The sequence below is a fragment of the Rosa rugosa genome, chromosome 2 (genome assembly GCF_958449725.1).
Source record: "Rosa rugosa chromosome 2, drRosRugo1.1, whole genome shotgun sequence".
Classification (NCBI taxonomy): Eukaryota; Viridiplantae; Streptophyta; class Magnoliopsida; order Rosales; family Rosaceae; genus Rosa; species Rosa rugosa.
The window spans coordinates 58,809,983-58,823,602 of record NC_084821.1 but is presented as its reverse complement, the minus strand read 5'-3'; the positions used below and the strand labels follow the sequence as shown (position 1 = coordinate 58,823,602).

The 13,620-nt window shown below is 39.4% G+C and overlaps 2 long non-coding RNA genes and 1 pseudogene across 2 annotated transcripts; 1 reads left to right on the top strand and 2 right to left on the bottom strand.

The window, feature by feature from the left end:
- Window positions 1-275: 275 nt before the first annotated feature.
- On the bottom strand, window positions 276-1,428 carry LOC133733734 (uncharacterized). Its single transcript, XR_009857862.1, has 3 exons — window positions 1,254-1,428; window positions 930-1,074; window positions 276-585 (listed from the first exon to the last, which is right to left on the bottom strand). It is a non-coding gene; the product is annotated as an uncharacterized LOC133733734 (long non-coding RNA).
- Window positions 1,429-6,734: 5,306 nt separating this feature from the next.
- Window positions 6,735-7,864, top strand: LOC133731539 (uncharacterized). The gene is made up of 4 exons (XR_009856707.1): window positions 6,735-6,816; window positions 6,915-6,946; window positions 7,383-7,475; window positions 7,776-7,864. It is a non-coding gene; the product is annotated as an uncharacterized LOC133731539 (long non-coding RNA).
- Window positions 7,865-10,739: 2,875 nt separating this feature from the next.
- LOC133731152 (UDP-glycosyltransferase 43-like) lies at window positions 10,740-11,838 on the bottom strand (annotated as a pseudogene).
- Between the last annotated feature and the right edge of the window lie 1,782 nt (window positions 11,839-13,620).

The window sequence follows — 13,620 nt, the reverse complement described above, 5'->3', positions numbered from 1 at the left end:
AATGGAAGGCTAGAACAATGTTCCTTATAAATTTGTAATTTAGACCGAACTAGACAATTCCTCCCGCGCGATGCCGCGGGTTTATTTGCTTGCTAATGATGAATACTTTGACGGTCATGTCCAGTCCAGGTACTGATTGATTCAATCTCTGAATTAACAGGCAGATAATTTCAATCACAAACCTAGACCCAAAGCCGTTGCAGCAGATCACCAAAGATGAAAAAGCTTTGCTAATCAACATCAAAAAGACAACAAAGCAATCAAAACTTGACCAATTACCCAAATCAATGTCAATGTCTTGGTTGAACATATGAAATTAAAACTGAAAGTAGCAAAGGTAGAGAGACAGCCATAGAATTAAACCCAAAAACCATCAAATTCCATGAAAAGAAACAAAATCTAAAATTTACTTCTCTATCAATACAATGTCTGATTTACTTCAATCACCCAGAATTTAAACCAATCATCATTGAAGAAGACAGAAATAATCGTACAGTAGAAGTGGAAAAGTAGAAGACCTAGAAACTCCTTCCGCTTGTGGAAGACCTGATCGGCACACTTCTCTTTCTCTCTACGTTGGGCAATCTGAAAGTAAAATCCAATTACAAAAATCCAAAGCAATTCCAAAAGATTTGAAAGGAAAGCAATTCGAAAATAGTCATCCAACTTGTTTTCAGAAACTGAGACTGGCACAGAGAAACCCAAATATGAAAAAGCTTTGCTAATCAACATAAAAAAGACAACAAAGCAATCAAAACTTGACCAATTACCCAAATCAATGTTAATGTCTTGGCTGAACATATCAAACTAAAACTGAAAGTAGCAAAGGCAGAGAGATAGCCATCGAATCAAACCCAAAAACCATCAAATTCCATGAAAAGAAACAGAATCTAAAATTTACTTCTCTACCAATACAATGTCTGATTTACCTCAATGATGTCACGCCGAGAATTTAAAGCAATCATCATCGAAGAAGACAGAAATAATCGTACAGGCTTCTGGTAGAAGTGGAAAAGTAAAAGACCCAGAAACTCCTTCCGCTTGTGGAGGACCTAATCGGCACAGTCGGGCAATCTGAAAGTAAAATCCGATTACAAAAATCCAAAGCAATTTCAAAAGATTTGAAAGGAAAGCAATTCGAAAACCCAAAACCACAAAAACCATGCAACCAAGCATCAAACCACAAAACCCAGAAGAAAAACACGAATTAAAACACATAAAAGCCAGGTACTTTAGATCATTATCCAAATTACCCAGATTCCTCTTTTTCTTCTTCTCGTCCCCCTCTTCTCCTTCTCTCTCCGATCAGTCTGGCGATGTGAATTTCCCTCTTCTTCTTTCTGTGCATGTCTCTCGCAGAAGACCTCTTCCTCTCGTAAAAGACCCAGAAGACACCTCTCCCGGTCTCTCTGTCACCCTCAGCATGTTGAATGGCAATGTCGTAATTAAGAAACACAAAGGGGTAAAAGAGTAAATCAATACTGCCGGTACTGTTCACGGGGAGATAGCGCGAAACACAAAGGGGTAAAAGAGTAAATCAATACTGCCAGTACTGTTCACGGGGAGATAGCGCTTTTATTAATGAAGTTTCATAATTTCCGTTTTTATTAATGAAGTTTCCACTCTCTATAACTTACTTTATTCAAATCTCGTATCTTCGAGGTTCATTAAAAAAAATAAAAATTATTCCTTATATTAGTCATATATGTTATATTAGGGAGAGGATCCTCTCTCCTGAGCAAATTAAACACCTGAGTTACCTGAGCTTTTCATAATAAGCTGCCACGTGTCCAGATACACATCTAACGGCTCTAATCTTTTGTTGCACTTATTTCATTTTTTGCAGCTTAATCCAACGATCAAAACATTCTCATTCTCTCTCTTCTTCTTCTTCTTCTTCAACTTCGTATTCCGTTTTGCTGTTCAATCAACTGCAGTCCTCCACCTCCATTATCTCCACTGAACCTCTCTCTTTCGTCATGATCATTCTGATTTTTTTTTCCCTTCCTTGCTCTCTTCACTTTCATACCAACCCAAAAAATAACAATCCAAAATTGAAATCCTTGGCATTCAATCTCAGCAAAATCAAATCTAAACGAAAACCAAATCTCAGGTTTTACCCTTGGCATTCTCTCTTCTCTTCCTACCCAAGTACCCAGACCAAATTAAGGCTGTGGGTTATAAAAATTGAATCTTTTGAAGTTCATCCTTCGTGACTGGGGTTATCCGGGTTCTCTACTTTGTTTGTGGTTTGATTCTCCAAGCCGACTGTGAAATAGAGATTTAAAAGAGAAAGAGGTTTTGTCATAAGAAGATTTCATCTGATAAAGAGTGAAGAAGAATAGAAGAGAGAGAAAGGGAAGGAAAAGAAGAACGTGCAGTGAAGGAAGGGAAATCAGAAGAGAGAGGAAGGAAAGAAGTGACCAAATGAAAAGAAGAATTATATACCGTTAGATTTGATAAATCCACGTGTCGTGTCATCTGCTTCAAGACTCAGGTAGCTCGATCAGGTATTTAATTTGCTCAGGAGAGGATCCTCCCCCGTCCCGTTATATTAAGCTGAATTTCGAATCAATTACACTCATAACCCAAATCTAAAAAATATGAATTTCGATCAAGAGTTTAGAGAATTATTCAGAAAGTTAACCCCCACAACTTGTTACGGTGGCCGAGGAACTTGGACTCACCTGAGTCAGAATCCAGAGAAGGGCTGGAATCCAGTTTTACTTGATCGCTAGCAAATTATGGGTACGACTGTACGAGTAGGTTTACTGAGGCACACATGTAGCACGTACTTGGTAGCTAGTTTTGGTCATGCATATATGGCTTTCACTTCATTGGGAAAACATCCTTAACAGCTACGATGCTCATGGACCAATATTGATTCCACATTCCTCTGGGGTTAACAATTTCCCATTTCCTATTCCCACTCATCTCGGGTTAACAATGCTAAGGAAACGTTTAGAACTTTGTATGTTGATTAAAAATGGTGGGGTGGATATGATATTACAAACCTTGTGAGTGAGTAGCTAGAATTAATTCCTTGTGTTACACAATACAGGATGGCCTCAGGTGGTGATCTTGTCAATAAATGGATGAAGCCCAAAAAAATCATAAAATACATACCTTCTGAGAACCTGCAACTGCTTTCTATGGCTGCAGAGAACCAATGGCTACCATTTCCCCAACAACTGCACTTACTGAACTCAATGAATTACCAGCTTGACGAGCCAGAAAGTTGGTATAAAATTCATACCAGTAGTACATGCAATCGAATAACAACCATTGATATGTCGATCACCTTACATCCAATGGTCAGTTTTGATTTGAAAGTCCAATAAAAGTCTAGTTTAGGGCAACCACAGCTCCTTCACCACTCTCTGTTACTCTTCTCCGTCTCCTCTTATGTCTTCTGACCTCTAACACCACAACTTTCCTGGTCTAAATCCAATTCATCCCCACGTACAGACCATGCCAAATATTAATTCTATTCTTACTTCTGATTATCTCTTAGTTCGATGGCTACTCGTTTTACGTACTCATCAGGAACCAAATGATTGGTCCTGATCTTGATGCCCGGTGATTGGAGTCTATCGCTTATATAGCTTTTGAGTCATTAATTTGGCTATGGCTCATGACCAATCTGAGGGCGAGGAGGGATGGGAGAGGATGAGGTATATCAAGAAAGGAAATTCTTGATTATACCTCAATGCCGCTCTGGTTCTGCTTCAGGATTCTGGTTCTCGTTCGCCTAGCTTCTTCTTCCATTTGATCCGATCTCCCTTCAACCTCTCTTCTGTGTCTCCTGATCTATTTTAACCCTTAACTTTTTTTCTCCTTCCCACTTCGTTACTGAATGAGGGAATTGCTGGTGGTGGTAAGGTGCATTTATATCTTGAGGCAAGAGCGGAAGAGTAGAGAAACCGTAAAATGCTTGAAAAGATGAATTCTGCATCTCAACTCAAATTGATTTTTTTTGGGGACTATTGTTTCTGCTAATAGGCATGTGAAGCTAACGGCAGATGAGGAAGCGGAAGCATTCCTTGAAGAGTTACACAAGCACACTACTACAAAAATCGAAACACACAACACTCATCACACAACGGAACAGAAATCCGCTGTTGTGTGTTAACACAAACTCTGTCAGACAACGGTACAATTCTGTTTCTGTTGTGTGAATGTAAGCAAATTGAAAAAAAAAAAATTAGGAATATATCACACAACTGAGTTAAGACGTTTCTGTTATGTAAATGGGAAGCTGATTTCCCTCCATTCTGAGCTCATAATTCCCTCTCAGAACAAGCTCACCAACATGGAATTTGAACTCTACACACAACAGTTTTTTCTTATTCGTTGTGTGATTGAATGTTGTATGAAGTTCGAAAAATCCTACTAGGTGTACCTTGTGCAAGATGCACAAATTTGTACAACAGATTGTTAAAGATCTGTTGTCTGATCATGGAACTTGGTTGCAAAGCGCGGCAAAGTTTCACTCAAATCAAACATATGTAGGCATAGGCGGCAATTTTCCCTCCCCTTGTTTGTCTAAATTTTTACCTATATACATTCACACAACAGATTCTTAACCATACGTTGTCTGACAGACTTAAAAAAAAAAAAAAAAAAAAAAAAATTCACTAGCTTACCCGCGACCACGTTTCAATAAACTTCTCTGTCTTCCCCGACTCTCTCTCTCTTGCCCTCTCTCTCAATACTCCCTTATCTCTCACTCTATCCTTTCCCTCACACCTTCGCCACCTTCCTCTCCAGGAAGATGTCGTCACTAGCCAAGCGTTCTCTCACCGCCTCCTCCACTCCTAGGTCCGCCTACCCCAACTTCCTTGCTTCTTTTCTTTATCTCCTGAAATCCAAATCCTCTTTAGCGATGGAGGAGATAGAGTGCCCTAGATCCACTTTCTCTCTCCTCCTCGCCTCCAAATCCAAAGAGATGCAGAAGACTCTTCAGTTTCTCTGATTCTATAGAAAGAAAGAAAACAAAACCTCTCTCGACCAGCTCTCAACCCTCTCAGTCATCTTCTTCACCACTTTCTCTCCCGCTTCTTATACAAAATGAAATTCCTGTGCCCTCCTCACTTCTAATCCAAACCACTAATTCAATCCCTCAATTTTCCCCATTTTCCTCTCAATTTTTCGAAATCCATACCAAATTTTTCCTCAATTGAAAAAATCGGATTGCGAATTGAACATTCTAGGGTTCCAAGTAATCGAGCAGCAGTGAGATGAGCAACAACCCGGAGAGTTTAAATTTTCGATTCTTTTGGCGTTGAGACGGATTGAGTCTAGCCATCAGCGACTCGACTCATTTGGGGAATCTCGAGCCTCTGGTCTTCTTCGTCGAAGACCTCGATGTGCAGCAACAGATTCATTCCGTGTCGGTCGTAGTCCAGGCTCCACTAGTTTGGGCTGAACGACAAGGCGTCACCGGTGAAGGACAGCGGGAACGAGGCCTACGAGAGCATTTTGATGCCGAATCTGGATCAGCAAGGCCACCTCTAGAAGGTATGTACTAGCTTATCTCTTCCTTCTTTTTCGAAGTATGGTGCTTTTTTGGTCAAGTTTTAATTGATGTGTTCATTTTGAATTTTGTGTTGTGATTAATGGAATTGAGAGGAAATGATACTGAAGATGTGTTTTAGTTAATCTAGAATTCACCTTTAGTCTTGCGCTTCCCTCATCAAGCTTCGTCACTCTTCCTCTTCTGGGCACTCACTCTTTTTCTTTAATGTCGTGTTTAATTGCCAATAATTGCAGGAAAAGAAAAAAGTCTAGACTTAAAATTTTGATTTGATTTTAGTGTTGCTATAGAGAAGCAGAGCTTGATGCCTGGAAAGCATTCAATAGATGGTGCTGTCTCTTCATTTTTGTCCTCTGTTTAGTTTATATATGAATATCTAGAGCAGTCGTAGTTTCATTAACCAAAAAGCTGATCATATATGCATTATCATAACTCATTGCAGTTACTTGAATTGAGATTGTATCTGAATACTTAATGAGCTTTTGTTCTATTGGTCAAGGACATGTTAAAAACTCAACGAAATCACAGGGCTCTTCTCCTTGCAATGGTTATTCGGATGATGGTACCTCTCTTTTTCTTTTTTGTTTTACTTTTTATGAGGGTCAATTGTAGTTTTTTGTGTCAAATAACTCGTGTTTGATCGTTCTGCCATTGTAGGAGAGGTAGATTGGAATTGTTTAATCAATTGCATAAATTTGAATTGTTGGAGCTTTACTTAGGAATTGCATTCAATCTAGTTTTTAAGCTTTTAGGGTTTGTTTCAAACTATATTACCTCATTTCCATTCAGGCCCTTAGGTTGCAGTGATAATTTGATACTTTACATTGCAGAAAACACAAATGAAAGCTGTATGATTTTGCCACATAACTATATAAGAGTATTAATGATATGGGCCATTAAAATTTGTGTGAGAGTTCTATCTTTAAACTATATTATAGTTTTACATGAATTTACATAGAATGTGCTATCTAGCAAAAGGAGTCTAGTGCTTTTCGTTGTCCATAGTTGACTAGGTTGGCAGAAATTTACCCCAAAGGCAATTTCTTGACACCTTTTGTGGCTTTGTTTGTTTCTTTTCTTTTCTTTTTTTGTTTCTAATGAGATGGACTGGATATTAGATCCAACTATTACCTTGTTACTGTAGTTTTATTTACCCTTTTTCTATCATTCAAATGGCTCATTGTGTAAATAGCTTTGATTGCAGCTTGACTTAGAAGCAAGTTAAATATGTTCAAGAACACATTCCAATCTGGGTTTCTCTCCATTCTATGCAGCCTTGGGTATGCCTCATCGTCTTTCGCTCTTGTGTTTTTAGTTTTCGTTTATCATACTTGTTGTAATTTTGATGCTTAAGCTGTGCCTTTTTCTGGATAATTAGGAGCAAACCTTTGCAGATATGGGATAAAGAATGTGAGTCCGGACAACCTAGTAATCAACTTCTGAGATGCTTTTTAAATTTCAAGTACTTTTATTTGTTGTTCTTGTCTCTCGAGTATGGTCTGGACTGAAGAAGCAACTCCTTAGTTTCTTTTTTTTGCTTGGTCTGAGCTTCTTTGAATCTGAAATAAGTCTTAAGGCCTTGTGCTGCCATTTAAAACTTATATGGGCTTCTATAGGCTTATTTGGATCTTAAATAAGTTTGAATCTGTAGCTCAAGGATTAAAGTGGTATGTTTTTTCTATTGGGTTTACATCAAGCTTCTTCTTTGTCCATTACAATATATGTGCATAGAAACTACACGTAAGATAATATCTTAATGCATGAGCTCGTTTGTTTTCCTTCCTCTGTTTTGTTGGAAGTGCATGTCCAGCTTGTGTCGATTCCTGACCTGTTGCTATATGTGCAGATATCTCCTAGGTCAAGAAGCTATGCAACTGGTATATCAAATGGTAATTTTCTGTTGGAGATGTTCCTTTTCAACTCAGAGAAATTTCTTTAGGTAATGGATTGTGGCATCTCGTGAGGTGGTATATAGACATTTTGTGTTCCTATTTGATTTCAAGGATTTCATTCTTTTAGTGTTGTGTTTGTGCTTGTGTTCCTGTTGAGTTCATCATTCAGCTCTCTAATAAATGATTGTATGCCATGGCCTTAGCTTCTTTTTTTGCAAGTGCAGGTGCCAAATATGTAGATGAGACTAATGACCTGTTTGTCTTAGTAGCTCCTCAGAATGCTGTCGAGAATTGTCTTAGTAGTATTATTTCAAATGGCTAATTACTTTTCAATCTTGTTATTTCAGCATCCTTGAAGTCCAAGGTGTAGAGGAATAAAATGAAAACTGCTGGTCAAGATAGTGATATACAGATGTCTTATCCATGCAACTTAAGGGATCAAGACAATATCTACTTCAGTATGTATTTTTGTCTCTTCATGTGTATATGATTCTGTTGTGCTTCTTTTGTCATGAAACATAGACCTAGACATGCTTTTGAAATAGGGTTATAGATTGTTTTTTTTGTTGTTGTGTGCCTTCCCTTCTGGTATTGGATGTGTGATATATATGAAAGACTGCTAAATATCAGGCTCTTATTCTCTTGAAGTTTAGTAGTTTAGTCTATTAGTTGGGTAGTGAAATTGTTCTAGTTGCTAATGTTGGGTAAAACTATGAGTTTAATTGATACCCTTGTGTTGTTGTCCTACTGGATTGGTATGAGTAGTTAAACCTGAGATTACTAGCCAAAGTCTCCATGCTCACATGTTTTTACTGTTAAGCAATATATTTACTAGCCAAATATATTTAATTTTAAGCAACTAGATACATAGTGATGCATTCACTTTGAGGAGCAGCAACAGCTCTTATAGGAGAGTTAGTTTGACCTTTCATAAAGCTGTGAACTAACCCCCCTCCCCTCTTCTCCTTTCCTTTGTGGCCCTTAAAATTTTGTATTTGATTTCTATTTATCAGTGTATTTCACCTGTTTTTTTTTTTTTTTAATTCCTTGGACTCTAGAGTTTGAATCTCAAATTATTGAAATAACTATTTGAATCTTGGCTTGTTGCAGGGATATCAAACTAGACAACATTTACAAGTGATGTTGTCTTCGACATGTAAATTAAACTGATGTTTGGTAAATAATCTATGTTAAGTTCTGGATAAAGATATATTATTGATCTCCCCTCACTAGGTGTTATAGTTTTACAGCTAGCTTATGGTTGATGGAGTCACTAATGGTCTGTTTAAAATATTAAAGGCTCATTAGTATATGCATATGATTGTCATTTCCTTAGTGACAGAATGAATGAAACTTGTTGGAGTCTATTGGCCTATGTATGTGATAGGAACTCTTATAAATACTCTTATGTAAAATTACTCCTTGGAGCTTATAGCTAGTGGAGTTTTGGCATTTTGTTAATAAGCTGCAGTTAATGTCACGTTTTTACATGCGTCATTAATCTTTAAATGTTTAGCAGCAGATTATGTTGCCAAATTTACATAATCTTTATTGTGCTTGTATATCAATAAACAATCTCATGATGACACTTTCCCTTTACATTGCTTTACGTTAATATTTCCCACTTTTCTAATTGGTTAGGGTATAGTTGACAAATTGACTGATTGCAATTCTAAGTTTTTGGTTAATCTGATAGTTATCTAGTCTGCCTCTTCTACCAACTCTCAAGACCTCATTACATGTTTTATTGATCTGCCATTTTCTGGGTTTCATCTTTTGCAAGTGTGCTGCCAAAGTATTTCAGCTCAGAATGGTCAGTGGCCAAATTTCACTTGCAGGAAGGTCTGCAGCATATTGTTGCCTTTGGCAAGCGGAAGAATACCATCATGATCATTGGCATGGATGGAAGGTACCCAAAATTGCTTCCTGGTTTCCTCACTTTTGTTCATGTCTTGATTCATGATTTCAATTTTGTAACAAGAATACAGTGAATCAATTGAAATTTATTGCAATGCTTATAAAATTGTATATGGTGAATCAATTGAAGTTTGTTTGATGTATCAAAATGGCTTATTCCATGTCATTTTGGCATCTTATAGCAGAAAATGATGCAAAAAATGAAGATGCTGATATTGAGGGGCTCATCAAAGCAGTTGCAGATCAGGTCGCCAAGTAGTTGTCAGTGGAATAGCAGTTGGAATGATATCTAGGAATAATTTTATATCAGCTTTTGATTCAAGTGTACGCAGCTAGGAATGATTTCTTGTTTGGTACATTATCTAGTTACTTGAATGTATGGATGTTTGAAAAATGGTAATGGAATTATATGAATTAGAGTATTGTTTTTGTGGTAATTACTACCTAATTTGATTACAATATTCACACCACAGCTAACCAAATAGAGTAGTTGTGTGAACTAACAACCAACAACAAAAGAAAACAAAGTTCTGTTGTGTGAGATTCATAACACACAACAGAAATGAAATCATATCTGTTGTCTGAGTAATCAACAGACAAGGGAGATAATTTCACTTCAGTTGTGTGTTATTAATTTCAGACAACAAAGGATGAGTAATATCTGTTGTGTGTTACATATCTCAGACAACAAAGAATGAGTAATATCTGTTGTGTGTTATGAACCTCAGACAACAAAGAATGAGTTATATCTGTTGTGTGTTATGAATCTCACACAACGGTGAATTCCTTCTTCTGTTGTCTGAATGTACCGACACATCCCCGTGCATGCCATGCTAGGCACATGCCTGCGCAGAATTCACACAACGGAAACAGATATTCTATTGAGCAAAGTATTGTCACACAACGGTGAAATCACTGTTGTCTGATTTTTCAATCACACAACACTCGTTTAGACCACAGTGAGGCTGGTCATCACACAACTACAAATACCCGTCGTCTGATTAACTTATTGTAGTAGTGGCAGCAGGGTAATGAGCTAAACTGATGGAGCTAGCGTTTGTTTTGTGCGTGAATCTAATTGGTTTTTATCAAAATATCATAGCAAGATGAGAAAGACATGCCACTTTCAAGCTGTTGATTTCGCGGTTGAACATTCTGTTTTTCGTATTGGGTTTTAAATTGCAAGGGTGTAACAGCTAGTTGCAAGTCCTTAATGGCATTTTTTACGTTTGTGGGTTGATGTTATATGAAGGTTATACTGTTGGTTGAACAAACAAAAATAAAGTCATTTGAGCAATATTGTATGTTAATAATAGTTGGCTAGTTGCTATGTAAAATGGTATTTGATAAACATTCTCCATATATACTTGACTCAAATATTGATCACTATGTCATCAAATCAAGTGTGCCAAGGATGTAAATGATGATCCATTTTCCGTTACAGCCTTTCTAATCTTCTTTCATCTCTTTAGCATTTTTTCTCACGAAGTCATTACCATCCATTAAGCGTGTTACCGCTTTCTCTAGCTCCTCTACCGTTACTAAATCGTTGTAATCCCTATGCTCTATCTTAATTCCTACTGGCAATTTTAATTCTTTCACCATCTCAAATGCATTCATTTGTTGCTCGGCGTATATAGGCCATGTAGCAACTGGTACGCTGTACCATACGCTCTCCAAAATTGAGTTCTAACACTGTCTCTTGCGGGACCCACCCACACACCAAGCCCATCCCAACACTTCGTTCTAAGAGGCCATCAACCGCTTTCTCCAGATCCATGTACTTGCTCGGAAGGCCCAATATGCCTTGGGCGGCTCACGCAAGGACCACAAGAAACGAACCTTGGCCCGTTCAAGCCCAATTGCGACCTCTCTCACTTGAGGTCCGGTAAGACTTCCCATGCTTCCAAAGCACAAAAATACCACAAAAGATGAAGGTTGATTATCTACCCATTTCGTGATGGTATCACGGCTAACCTTCTCTGAATACCAGTCATCCGGTCCAGTGACAGCAATGACTGGTCTGACCGGATAAACCAGCGGACCTCGACCATCAGTAACAATATTAAGTGCAAGTGGTTCAAGTTCGTCAACCGTATTCACGATAATACCCTTTGTTTCTCTATACCTATTCGCCTGGGGAAATTATTACATGGTCTCGAACCATAGTACATGTGGTGATCCGGAGTGATATTATTGGCCCATGTGACTCGTAGTGATTTTTGATTAGTCTCTTAAATTTTTTTTTTTTTCATTTTTTTTTTCACCCCATGCATAGTCCCCACCACATTTCACTATTGGTTGAGACCACCACATGGCAGTGCCACGTGGTACTCCAGGACCACAGAATAATTCCTTATTTGCAGGATGCAAAAACCAAAAATACCCATCTACTTTTCTTTTAAGCACCACCATTGGTAACACTTGCTTGGGTATCCGGTTAACAAAACTGGCTATCTCCAACTCAGTTCCAGATTCACGAAACTCAGTCATGGTTGTTTCTTTGTCTAGGGGTTGGCAAATGAAGCATAAACCTAGAAACCCAGCAGGAGACGTGAAGAACAAGTAAGGAGGAACCTCTAGTTCTTTATCTGTTTGACGCGTAAACCAGTTGGCTTGCAAACTGTCTCTTTTGAGCATGTGATTGCGCGGGCGTGCTAGCACCGTGGGGTGCAGTCGTCGGAGTAGTCCCTTGACCTGACTTCTTCTTCAAGAGTTGTGGACAAGGAGAGCACCAACCTCGTCACAAGGTTCTTCTCTATGCCTTTCGAGAAAGGACTTCTTGCCTTACGGATAAGGGCTTTGGTTGTGATCTCTTCGCGTCACCGAATCGATACTCAACGTTGTAGGTTGAGCAGAGCAATCATTGGGAAGTTCTGAGAAAACACGGGTTTTGCTAAAGCGTGACTTTAGCTTCGCTGGGTTGCGAGGGCGTTACCCTTGCTTCACTGGTAGTATCGGTGGCAGTAGCACTAGCAGTTGGCTCTTGGAGAGACTAGGACTGGAAGTACGGTCGTCGGGTTTCAACGAGGTTGAAGGTTTGCTCCGGGGAGGCTTGATAATCTGTGCGATTAGTTGATTGAGAGAGTTGTCCTTGATTCGTCCTTGAAACCTGGTATTTATACCTAGGGTTTCGACTGTTCCTTGCCATAGAAGGATTATTGATTGAAGTTTCTTATTCAATCTCTGCTACTTGATTCCAATAAGGTTTCGTTTTCCTTATGAATCACGGAATGGGTGAAGCTGTAACCCAAACCCAAGTAGGCTTATTTTTGGGCTGCAGGTATCGGCCCGCTGTGCTAAATCCATTAAAGGATCTTGCCAAAATTACTTTTGGGCTCAAACATTGCCCCCCAGGCCCCGAAATCAGGCCCGCGAAAATGTAACTGATTGAAGGGGGCTAAAACGACACGCCTATTTCTTGGAACGATATCATTAATGAGGGTTGCGTCCCTTCGCTTGCAAAAACGCCTTTCTGTCGTATCGTTTCCCTCACAAAATCTCTTATTTAAACCCGCAGCCACTTCAGACCTGTCACATCAGAAACTCTTTTAGTCTCTTAAACCCAGAAACCCTCTTACTGCCAACATCTTCCTCACAGAAACCCAGAAATGGCTCCCCCAAAGAAGATAGTCATCGATCAAGAAGAAGAACTTAATGAACAGGCTGCCCACTCTTGGGGAACCAGCATCGGTGCCCGCTGTCTTCTCCACACCACCATCCAGAGACCCCTGCTTCTCCGGTTCTCAAACCACCATGCCGGACTGGGTCCAGCGCCACGAGATTCTATTCCAGCCGACGCTATCGCTTTCTACGGCCTACCCATCCGTCGACCCATCCCAGTCCTCCGAAGGACTCCCGGGGATTTCAGCAGTTGGAGTGCCCAGAACCATCGAGCAAAAATAGGGCACTGACCATCTTCTATCAGCGCGGGGGAGCTTTCCTGGTATCGCGAAGCGCGAGCACGATATCTGGCTCGCTGGAACGCTGCAGGTATCGCTCACACTATTGATCTCTGTTTTCGTCTTCCGCGCGGCTGCAATCGCTCACCGCTCGCCGCCTTTCTCTGTTTTTGGAACACCGCCACCAACACCTTTGATTTCCGATTTGGCCAAATGAGTATCACATTATTGGATATTCTAACCATCACTGGCCTACCCATTGATGGCGAGCCCTATTTGCATGGCCAATTTGACTCTGTCACTTTTACTTCAACCATGGCCCAAAACAATCGTAGCGCTCACAGCGGCTATTATCCACGGTGGCTGGCCTATT